Source organism: Myxocyprinus asiaticus, chromosome 17 (assembly GCF_019703515.2).
Source record: "Myxocyprinus asiaticus isolate MX2 ecotype Aquarium Trade chromosome 17, UBuf_Myxa_2, whole genome shotgun sequence".
NCBI lineage: Eukaryota > Metazoa > Chordata > Actinopteri > Cypriniformes > Catostomidae > Myxocyprinus > Myxocyprinus asiaticus.
The window spans coordinates 39,079,771-39,090,842 of record NC_059360.1 but is presented as its reverse complement, the minus strand read 5'-3'; positions in this window follow the sequence as shown (position 1 = coordinate 39,090,842).

The following is an 11,072-nucleotide window of genomic DNA, read 5'->3' as shown; positions in this document are numbered from 1 at the left end:
AAAACCTATTTGTTCTCTCAGTATTATCAGTTATAATGTGTATATGCATCATGTACTGCTCATTGTATTTGTATGCTTACTTGTACTGGATTGAAGTGTATAATTGTTTGTATGATCTGTTATCTGCTATATGCAACCGCATATGCTTTCTGTTCCGGATTGGGCAACTGTCCACTGTCCATATGTTTGTTATGTTACTGTTCTTTATTGTGAAGCGTCCATGAGGTCTGGAAAGGCGCTATATAAATTAAACATATTATTATTGTTAGCATATCTCTGTTCCTACCGAAAGAAAGCAACAAATTTAAATCAATAGATAATGTAAGGAATAAATGACGACGGACTGTTGAATTATTGAAAAATAATGCACACCCGAGGTGGTAATGGTCACGACGTGCAGCGGAGTCAATCAAAAATCAATCAAAATCGCCAAGATGCAAGTTTAAGCACTTCTCAACAGCAGCAAGTGTCGAAATATTTCCGATGTTAACCTTAACAACTGTTTTCAACCCTACTGAGATGCCAGTGACTGACATAACGGCTCTATTTCTCGCTCTTAAGAGTGTGCGTAATGCATATATTGTATGTGTGTCCGTGAATTTTGAAGTATCATCAAGTAATGTTTACCACATACTGTACCTTATTTTACTCATAATTTCGAAAATCCCGAGGGAACCCATGGCGAATTGTCTTCTGGTTTTTGGACTACAACCTTATTCACTGCAGCACCATCTTTGATTTTTGACGGGAATCACAATGAGGCTGTGAGGGATAGACATTCTCTTCAATGGTTGTACAGTTGTTTAAAGTGTTTTTAGAAACATTGAAAACATATCTTTCCAAGAAATTTCAATTGACCTGTTTCAGTGACGTCACTTTTCCCCTGCTGCCGCCATATTTGTGACCATCAGTGGGAGGAAACTATGGTGGTGAATGGAAAAACACCCGTAAAACAACATCAAGAAAAACCTCAAAAAATGCTTTTGATCAATGCTATGTCCCAGGAAAGGTGTATACAGGTCTGATGTCAGCACAAATATTGCCAAATTTGACTTTTGTGGACATTTAAATATATTTTATCCATGATATACCTCCTACGGCGGCGAGTGTGATGTGTGACCGGCGAGTACACACGCCTAACGGTACACCACCGCAAACATCTCTCATTCAGAAGTTACACATGTTTGTGTTGTTTTCTGCTCTGATTTGGTCAAAATATTACAAAACGTCTGTGATGATCCCATATGTATGAATGTAAGAGCTGCTTTTAACTCATGAAGAGCACACAGAAAGCAACCGAGGCATATTAGTGAATAAGATTAATATGTTTACATTGTAGTCTGGTGGTGTGAATAAAGTCTGTGCTTCATGATCTTATGATGTGTTGTTTATTGACTAACATTAGTATATACACATTAAATACATACCATATATTCACATTACAGAGCTTTTTCATTTATTTCAATGCGTTACAATTATTGCATACCTTTATACAGACTGGGTGTTATGAATAACTTCGTCCATTTTAAATATTGTGGCAGGGCGGAAGGCGGGGCTGGGTCGTGATTCCACACACCCGGCCCCGCCCTCCACCCTGCCACAAATATATCCTTATCGATGGTTTTATAAATATAATTGACACGTGTACAGATAACTGACTTGTCTGAATAAATGAGCAAAGACCCACAAGTGTGTTTATCCCTGCTCTCCCCCTTCAATGCTGCTTGTCTTTGGCTAAATGAAGCTGTGTCACTTAAAAGATAACACTTTATTGAAAGAAAATTTTAATTTTGGCTCTGGTAATTAAGCAGCAGAATAAACTTTTGATGATTTATAAATAGAAAAAAAAATTTTTTGCCTGCTTTTGCCACAACCCACACCGCAGCACATTGAAGGTAAATGGAATTTTGGTCACAAACATGGCGCCACGGTCATACAGTGACATCACATGAAACAGGTCAATAGACAAAAAACTCCAGACAACATGACACAGGTTGTGCACCATTCAGAATTGAATGAATAATGCCAATTCAATTCTTGAATTTAGACTGAATTTCATTTGAGGAAGCAAAAAGGATGTAGAATTGCTATTTGAATTTGAATTTAAGGAAGTAGAATTAAAATTGAACGAAATTCAAATACATTCATATTGTTTTTTCAGACTGTTTAAGTTTGTTTTTTAATAATACATTTGATTTTTCAGTATAACATGAAACATGTTATCATATTATCATATGCATAACAAATGGGGTGTTTCCAGAAACATTACACTGTGAAAATATATATATTTTTTTTATATCAAGCAAATAATGCTTAAAAAAACAACAACAACAAAAAAAAAAAAAACACTGAATGATTTACTTTTTTTGCTTGGCAACTTTCAGGAACGCATAGCAGGAAGTTGGATTATTTAAATTGGCATACACAAAATGTTTATGTGGTTCAGTCTCATTTACCTTCTTCCCAGCATGCACTGGGGCATGAATAAAGTGGTTGCATGGTTTTATTTACACAGTTGTTGTTTATTATGTTGTCATGGTAGGATTCATTTATTAATTTTTTGGCTATGTCAGGATGAGTTTGTTTCTCTAATAAAATGATCAATTTGTTGATCCCTTGTCGTGTTTAATGTACCAAGTGTCAAGGTCAGTGCATGCCATTTTAAAACACTTTATATGTTTGTTTGTTTTTCTGATAAGTGTTAATGTGATGAGTAAAACTGCCATATAATTGTTTTAAGACAGCAAGCACAATGAAATATGTTTATACAAATGTGCATGAGATGCTCAGAATATTGAACAGTTTGAAACCATGTAAATAAAGGAAGCAATTTTTATTGTATTACTTTAAGTTGACAGAGTTTTAAGAAATCTTCTTAAAGTGACTTAATTTAAATATGTATTTATTAAATATGTAAAATGAATATGTAATATATATAGCTAATATGTAAAAGTCATGGCAGGTTGACATGTTAATTTCACTTATTTTCCTTAAAAAGAAGTAGATGAACTTAATACAAAAGCAATGTAAACTTAATTTAAGTTCTACAAACATCACTTTTTACAGTATTAATAATAAATATTTTAAAATGTAATAATGTTTAAAATGCCACCTCTAGAAATTTGTATTTAATTTATTTCACTATTTTGAATCTATTTTTATGAAGTTTTCTGAAAACAATGTGATGGACAATTTCTGGTGCTGTATGCAGAAACAAAATCTTTTGATGGCTATGTTAATTTTATTTATTTATTTATTTTTAGAGAGCAATGTTATGTCTATAAGCTAAAAAAAAAATCTACCTATTAGGGAATCAATAGGCATACTTGGTCAAAAATTATATCGTAACTGATTGTCACAAAATTTGTCTTGGACTAATGAAATTGTGTAGTGTGACTGTGGCTGTCTCGTTTGGAAGGCTGCGTGCTAGGTAGGACGCGTCCTTTAAAGGCTGCGGTATACCGAGTGTCCTCCTTTAAACAAGCCTCGTTTAAACGAGATGGCCTTTGAAGGACAAACGGAAACGGAATGTAACATGGTTGCTATGACAGCACGCCACTCTTTAACAAGCGCGAGCGCTTCGAGTGAGACGGTAACAAAGTCCCTTTAGAAGGGAATGCATGAGGTAAATTTTAGGAGAGTTATAAAGATGTAAAGAGAGAAGAAAAAAAGATTTTACAGGTGTACTTTTAGTCTAATTCTTTATTTTAATTATATATTAATATAATAATACATATTATATACTCTGCACCCATCTACTGAGGTACTTCAACTTGGGAATTAACATTACTTGCGTTTGAACATCATATTTACGGGCAAATTGGTGTATTTTTTTTTTTTTTTTTTTAGACATTTCCGTTGAAGCTAAGAATTGTGGGTTGTGAGTGCCCACGAAGGAAACACCTCATGCATCCTCCGAATTCCCGTGAAAGAAGGTCGCATTCAAAGGCTGCATTCGAAGTGTCCTACTCGTTTTTATGAAACGAGACAACCACATAATTTTTATATTTTGGCGGAAACTATGGTAACCATGGTAATTTGAGTGAGGGAGAGTTCGATTACCTTGGAAACAGCAGCTATGCCCACTGCGCGTCTCGACTGGCTTGAGCTCCAGGAGCTACGACTAACTTTTATAAGATGTTTCATCAGTAATTTCAAATCATGTCGTGTGTAATGTTACGATCAGGGCAAGAGGCAAACATTATAAATGTTGTTGTGGGTTCCTCTCATTAATGTTTTACCGAGGGACACGCGACGAAGTGTGTCAGACCAAATCCCCTCACTATGCGCGTGCAGGCAGGTTCAATTAGATTTTCAATTTTGGGCTGCTTTTTATTAAATGACACGGGATTTTCATCATATTTCATATCCCACTTGTGGCTAATGCATAATATATGCGCTGTCAACCATCGACGTTTAAATGCGGATACCCTCGTGAGATTTAAATACTGGCAAAACCTGTTAATTCTTTTTCATCCGTTGCATTTAAATGACTCCTAAAGGTTTGATTACTGCTAGATGAAGACATGCAGTGCAGATGACGACAAACGTCTTAGGCCTTCTGTATGGTAAGTTCAATCTATTTCTGTCCCAAAATAGTCTAGAAAGTTTATTCAACCCTTTTAAAATTTTTCCATTGTTTTACTATTTTGAGCAACACCATAGTAACCACAGGTGTCACCTCATTATCATGGTTCGGTCATTAATGGTTAGAATGTAAATCTTTTCATATCAAACATTTGTATTTGTCATGACACATTTAGAAACGAACAAAAATTGCCATAGTAATAAAAACGCTATTTTTACATTTCTGAAGCAAATGTGAGTGGTGATTCCTGTGAAAAATTTGCTGCCTTGAAAAAGGGCCATATGAGTGGTTGCCAGCAGGGCTGGGTTAAGCCTCCCCAGGGCCCTGGGCTAGCTCATGAATATTAATTAGATCACGTGATCTACAGCGCTGCACAGGTTAACCAACGTCTTAATAAACTACTTAATATTCATGTGCGACGCCCTAAACATTCGCTCATGACCCAGAGAGTCGCAAACTACCAAACATACAGCATTTGAACTCGAAGCTTGTCAAATAAAGAACAAATCGTAAATACATCAGCCCTTGAATGGCCATTAGTATGAATGTAACACAGACAATCATTTTTAGACTGCGAATTACATACAAAAATAGCCCACGCCAGTGAGGATAGATAAATTTACCATGCAATCATGTTAAAACTACTAAAATAGTCAAGCAGAGATCTATATCAAATTAAATGATACTCACCACTATCATCAAACCACTTAGTGTCCTCTTCATGGTCTTCTTTAAAGCAAGCCCTCAAATAAGTCTTTGAAACCCAAAAGGTGCAGGAGATCGTCGTGCTTTCTCCGGTTTAACCCTGTGAAGGCCAAATTTTAAAATAAAGGAGCAAATTTTTTTTTTTACCTTTCAGATGTTGTAGGAGGCCTCTGATGCAGGAAAAAAAGTATTTATTTTTTTTTAACGTTTTTACGTTTTAGTAATTTTTTTATGACACGTTGTAATATTACAACAGTGGTCAGGGAGGGCAGCAGAAATCCTGTATTTGTACTTGCATTATATACAGAACAACTAAATGTTCGTTTGCATAGTTGATTTCTTATGTAGCCCCATAACTGTATATATAATGAATAATAATCACACAACAGTCATATTTTTTATGAATTGTTATTTATTAATAAAAAATATAGGAAAACAGGAAAAAATGTTTTCACAAAACTGAACTTCGACTTAGTCCCAAAGTTCAGGTATGGTAGTCCCAAAGACAGTTCTTGTCCTCCGAAAAACAAAGACGAGCATTGCACTTGCGGCATAGAGTATTGGTGTAGCCAGTTTTGCAGAGTCTGCAGCGTCCTCTTGTTGTCTTCACTGGTAAATGTGCAACCTTGTCCCTGCACACGTCCAACGGGGGGTGTACAGATGGCCTCTTAGCTGGGGTCCTGTTTGGTTCACTCCTATCTAAGGACGGTCTCTTGTGAGCATTAAAAGGGCTCCTTGATGTCACCGTCTGTGTTACTGGGCTGCCACCGGCTGAAGATGGTCGCCCTCTCTTTGGTTTAATTGGAGTTGTGTTCACCTGAATTGGATTAGAACAGAATCAATTAAGATGTCAAAAATACATTAAGATACAAGTCATATATGTTATAAACCGTGAAATATTAAACATATTACAAACAATAAATAGCAGAAATGCATTCTCACCAGGATAAGAGAATCTGCTAGTTCTGCCTGAAACTCTCATGTTCAGCATCTCTTTTGGCAAAATCTTGAGCGCTTTGCAGTCTCGCTTGTAGAGGAGCCAGGCATTGATCACAGCGAGAATAATGGTGTGCCAGAAGATGTACAGTTACCACCGTTTCAATTTTATGTGGAACTTATATTTGGCAGCAAATGAATTCAATAAATCCACACCTCCCATGAATTTGTTGTAAGTTCCCACAATGTAAGGCCTCTCAACTTCAATGTAGGTTTTGGTGGCTTTGTTCCAGTGTTTAATTTTCTGCACAGGTTCTGGCCAGCAAAGGATGACACAAGTGTCACCGCCCTGTTGTCAAACCATTTGACAGCACAGATGTTGTGGTTCCCCTCGACTCTGAAGTCAAAGCTTCCTCTCCCACTCTTCTTCAAGCTCTTCTCGTCTGCAAGGTTACAGTTGGGTAGGCGTACCTGTCTGGCTGTTCCCACATAATGAATTCCACTATGAAGGAGCTGAACTACCAATGGGATGCAGGTGAAATAGTTGTCTGCATAGATTTTGTAGTTCTGCCCTTCTGGAAGCATGGAAGCAAGCTTCATCACAACATCCCCTGACAATCCAAGTTCAGATTTGGCTTGATGTCCATTGACACTGCCTTGGTACACCTCAAAATCACAGACCATGCCAGAGATTCCTCTTCTCACCCATAATTTAAACCCCCACGGGTGTGGCTTTCCTCGCAGATACTGCTTTATGCCGCTGAATTTCCTCTTGAAAGGGATCATCATCTCATCCACAGAGTTGTGTTCTTCTGGTACAACCTGCAGACACTTCTCTCTGAATGAGTCGAGCCAAGGTCTTAGTTTCCACAGTTTGTCTGCCTTTTCTGTCTCTGGCACTGTCAAGTTGTTGACAAAATGTAACGATCTCAGCAGTTCCTGGAATCTGTTGCGTGACATCACATCTGAAACTTGGTTGTACCGCAGGGCTGTCTCCCAATACATACTGACTCCAGACATTTGAACTAAGCCCATCTTCAAGTAAATTCCAATCACTTTCTCGATTTCTTTTTTTATTGATGTTAACAGATCTTCCAGTCTGTACTCGTTTGTGTTTTGTGTCAGAGCCTGAAGCATGTCTTCTGACACGAACCTCTGGAAGTACTCCAGTGGTGTGTGGATGGAAACATCACCATTCATGACATCTGGACCAGAAAAATCAGTATTGGGACTGACAAAATCCCTTTTCAGCCAGCGATACCGGTCACGGGACATGTTCGGTTTCTTTGGTTGTAGCTCAATGTCCTCATAATCATCGTCTGAGCAGTCAGTGGCTTGTTGGTTTTCTTTGTCCACTTCACTGGCATCTTCATCTGTTTCTCTATCACTTGCAACACTGTCGTCTGAATCCAACTCAAGGTCACTCTCTCCATTTTGGATGATAGCAAGAACATCCTGCACACTATACACAGGTCCTTTCCTTGCTGGTGGCATTCTGAAATTGGAAAAGTAGTAATTATTTAAAAACTATTCACACAATATTCACAAAATATTGTATTATTCACTCCTAAATCATTCCAGAGCATTCATTCCAATGCAACAACCATCAGCTAAAACATTAATTCCAATGCAAGAGCCATCACCTAAATCATTCCAGAACCTGTTTCTGCCCAACAAAAAGCCCAGGGCCAGTTCAATGTATTTTTGTTACTGACAAGATACAATTTCAAATACTGCAACCAGAAATTATTTACTGACTGATTCAGTTCTGGCCTAAACTCAAAATTTTAACAAAGAAAACACACATTCTCACAAGCCCCAGAATTATGCTACAACTATCCTCTAAAACATTAAAAAACATCCAGAACCTGTTTCTGCCGAACTGTTCAATGTAATTTTTTACAACTAGAATGTAGTAATTTATTCAATTCAGGTCTAAATTCAAAATGTTAACAAAGAAAACACATTTAGAACTTAGTGCATAATCAAATACATTATATCTCTATTAGTATTAGTTTTCCATTTGGGCACATGTGAGAAGTGCAATGTGCCCCCACCACCCATGAAAAAAATGCTACCTGACTCAACCAGTGTTGTAAAAGAGCAACACAAATATAATAAGCTCAAAATCATTTTTTTTAAACAAATTTCACAGTAGCTAAATATCTACATGTTGTACACATTGCAATAATCACAAAAAAAAAATATTTAAGGCATTTTACTTACTTGAATTTTGAGCTATTCAATCCAATAAAAACTGGTTATGTTGCTCTGAGAAAGTTCGCAGGTTGAGTGAGCTTCGGGTCAGATGGTCCGGCACCTTTATACATTTTAATGGCCAGTAGGATTCAGAGGCAGACCAACATGACCCATTGATTATTTAAAGGTGGTCTGAAAAAAAACAAAAAACTTAAAGATGTTTTTTTTTTTTAGGATAGCTCAAAATAATTGTCGTATTATTACAACCATGGCCCTCACAGGGTTAAGGGTGAATACAGTTCTAAGCGCTAAGAGTATGGAGCCAATACAGACCGGCAATGCATATAAATACATATTTTTATAATGTGAACCAACATCCTTGTGTGATTTTTCTTTTTTCTTTTTTTTGATGATAAAATAATGTCTCTGATCGCAAAGACAATTATAGCCTAAAGTAAGTAAGCCATTTGTAGGTTGATTTCCCCCGAAGAAGTAAACACTGGCTCTTTAGCTTTCAAAACTTTGTTCCCTTAGTTTGAGTGACAACGTCTGGCTCAACCAATTGTTTGACTTTGGGGTGGGAGAAGCAGTAATACGCTGTTTAGCTGTGAATTTACTCATTTTTGCAAACAATAGCAGACTAAGAGTGACAAGAGTGTTCAGAAAAACTGTTTAGAAATAAGAATAATTTTTTTTGTTTGGTTGCGCCGGTGGTGCCGAAATTACACAATTCATATTAAAATTCATATTTCATCTCGTATACCCAAGCCCCCCCCCCCCAGTGTTGCCCATTGGGTTAATGCGGCCCTGGTTGCCAGGGTGTTGCTATGGTGTTCTGGATTGTTGCATGCCTGTTGCTAGGCGCTGGCCATCTGGGTTCCGGAAGTATTTTTCCCATTCATTTCTTTCATAGACTTTTCATAAAATCCTCCATTAAAGAGCTGTAAAGCATGAACCAAACCAACAAGCTCCAAGCTGAATCGCAACATTACAGACTTTGTTTTAATGCAAGAAAATATTTGAAAATCTGACAAAAAGACAAAGATACAAGTCTGTACTTACTGTCTTTTATAAGGGCACGAACTACAATCCCACAAAGCATTGCGAATGACCTAATCAAATATAAAACAATGGAAATATATAAAACTATTGATTTTAGGTTGTTGATTATAAGTATAGAGACAATTATGTTTATGTTAATTCTGAAGTATTCCGATATTCACAAATATATAAGTAGTTTGAGAGTGCAGGGAGACTGACACATTTGCATCATTCATCATGGGAGTGGGAGGTCGCTTCTGGGCTTATTGCTCAGGATTTTGGGCTGCCGTTCTCTGATTGGTGAAGTTTTCTCTGCTGGAACCTGGATATTGTAGTTGTTTAATAGGAATTCCGCTATTAAAGAAAAATTTTAAACGGTGAAGTTGAATAACGCAGACAGATGGCTTCAACAACCTCGGAGCTCATGGTAGGTCTGTCTTTAAAGGTTTATACGTTTATATAGACTATGGTAGAAATGAATGGGATTTTTATTTCCAGAACTGGACTGTTGCGCTCTGTTGTGGTCTGGGTGGATACGTACAGGCCCAAGTCAAAAGAGCCCACCACCAAGTCTCGATTTTTGATCTCTAGTTACAAGTAGGTATAGCTGCAGGCCAATGACCTCCAAATGCGGGCGGGGTCTCTAAAAGTGGGTGGGGTTTCTCCAGAAGGGGCGTGATTAGTCGAAAAAGGCCCAATATTTTTCAGGACAAATGACCCACTTGGGGTTTAGGCCATTAGCTGGGTGAGGATCTCAACAAATTATGCCATCTGCACTGTGTGTGTCCCTTCAGCACAAGCAGACACATGAGAAAAGGAAAAAACAAAACAATGGATGGATTACTTGCCTGCATGGTCGCATCAGGATGTAGCTGGTGGTGGAAGTCTCTGGACATTTCGAGAGCCATCATGTGTTATATAGAAGAGTTTTGACTCCCTACTGTGACATGGAAATTGGTTTTATGTCCTTAGCATGACAATCATAACACTGTTTCAAAGTCACACTATTAAAGCATGCTTTCCAGGAGAGGGACGACTCAGTTTTGAAGGCTGTTAAATGGATAGTGCACCCAAAAATGAAAATTGTCATCATTTAATCACACTAATGTTGTTCCACGCCTGTGACTTTGTTTTTTTTTTTTTTTTTTTTGTGAAGAGATGTTAGTCTACCTGTAAAAAAAGATGCAATGGTTGTGAATGGTGACTGAGCCTTACATTCTTCTTAACATCTGCTTTTCAGTTCCACAGAAGAAATAATCAAATAAAGTAGAGTAGAGTAAAGTAGAGTATGCAAATAGAGTAAATGATGACAGAATTTTCATATTTGGATGAACTATCCCTTTAACCTGACCTCTCCTGTGCTGTCTTTCCAGCAATAAATTCATCAGAGATGGTTCCATCTACAAGTGCTTTTCCCTCAGAGAGAGAGAGGAAGAGAGAGATAGACGGATGGATGGAGGAATGGCAACATTAGTTTCCTGTTCATGCTGCGTATGTTGTGTGAAAAGTGCCTTCTTTTATTGAAAAAGAATTGCACTCCGTTTTTATTGTTTGCATATCACATTAAAGCTGCGTTTCATTCTGCGGGAGAATTGTTGCGGAA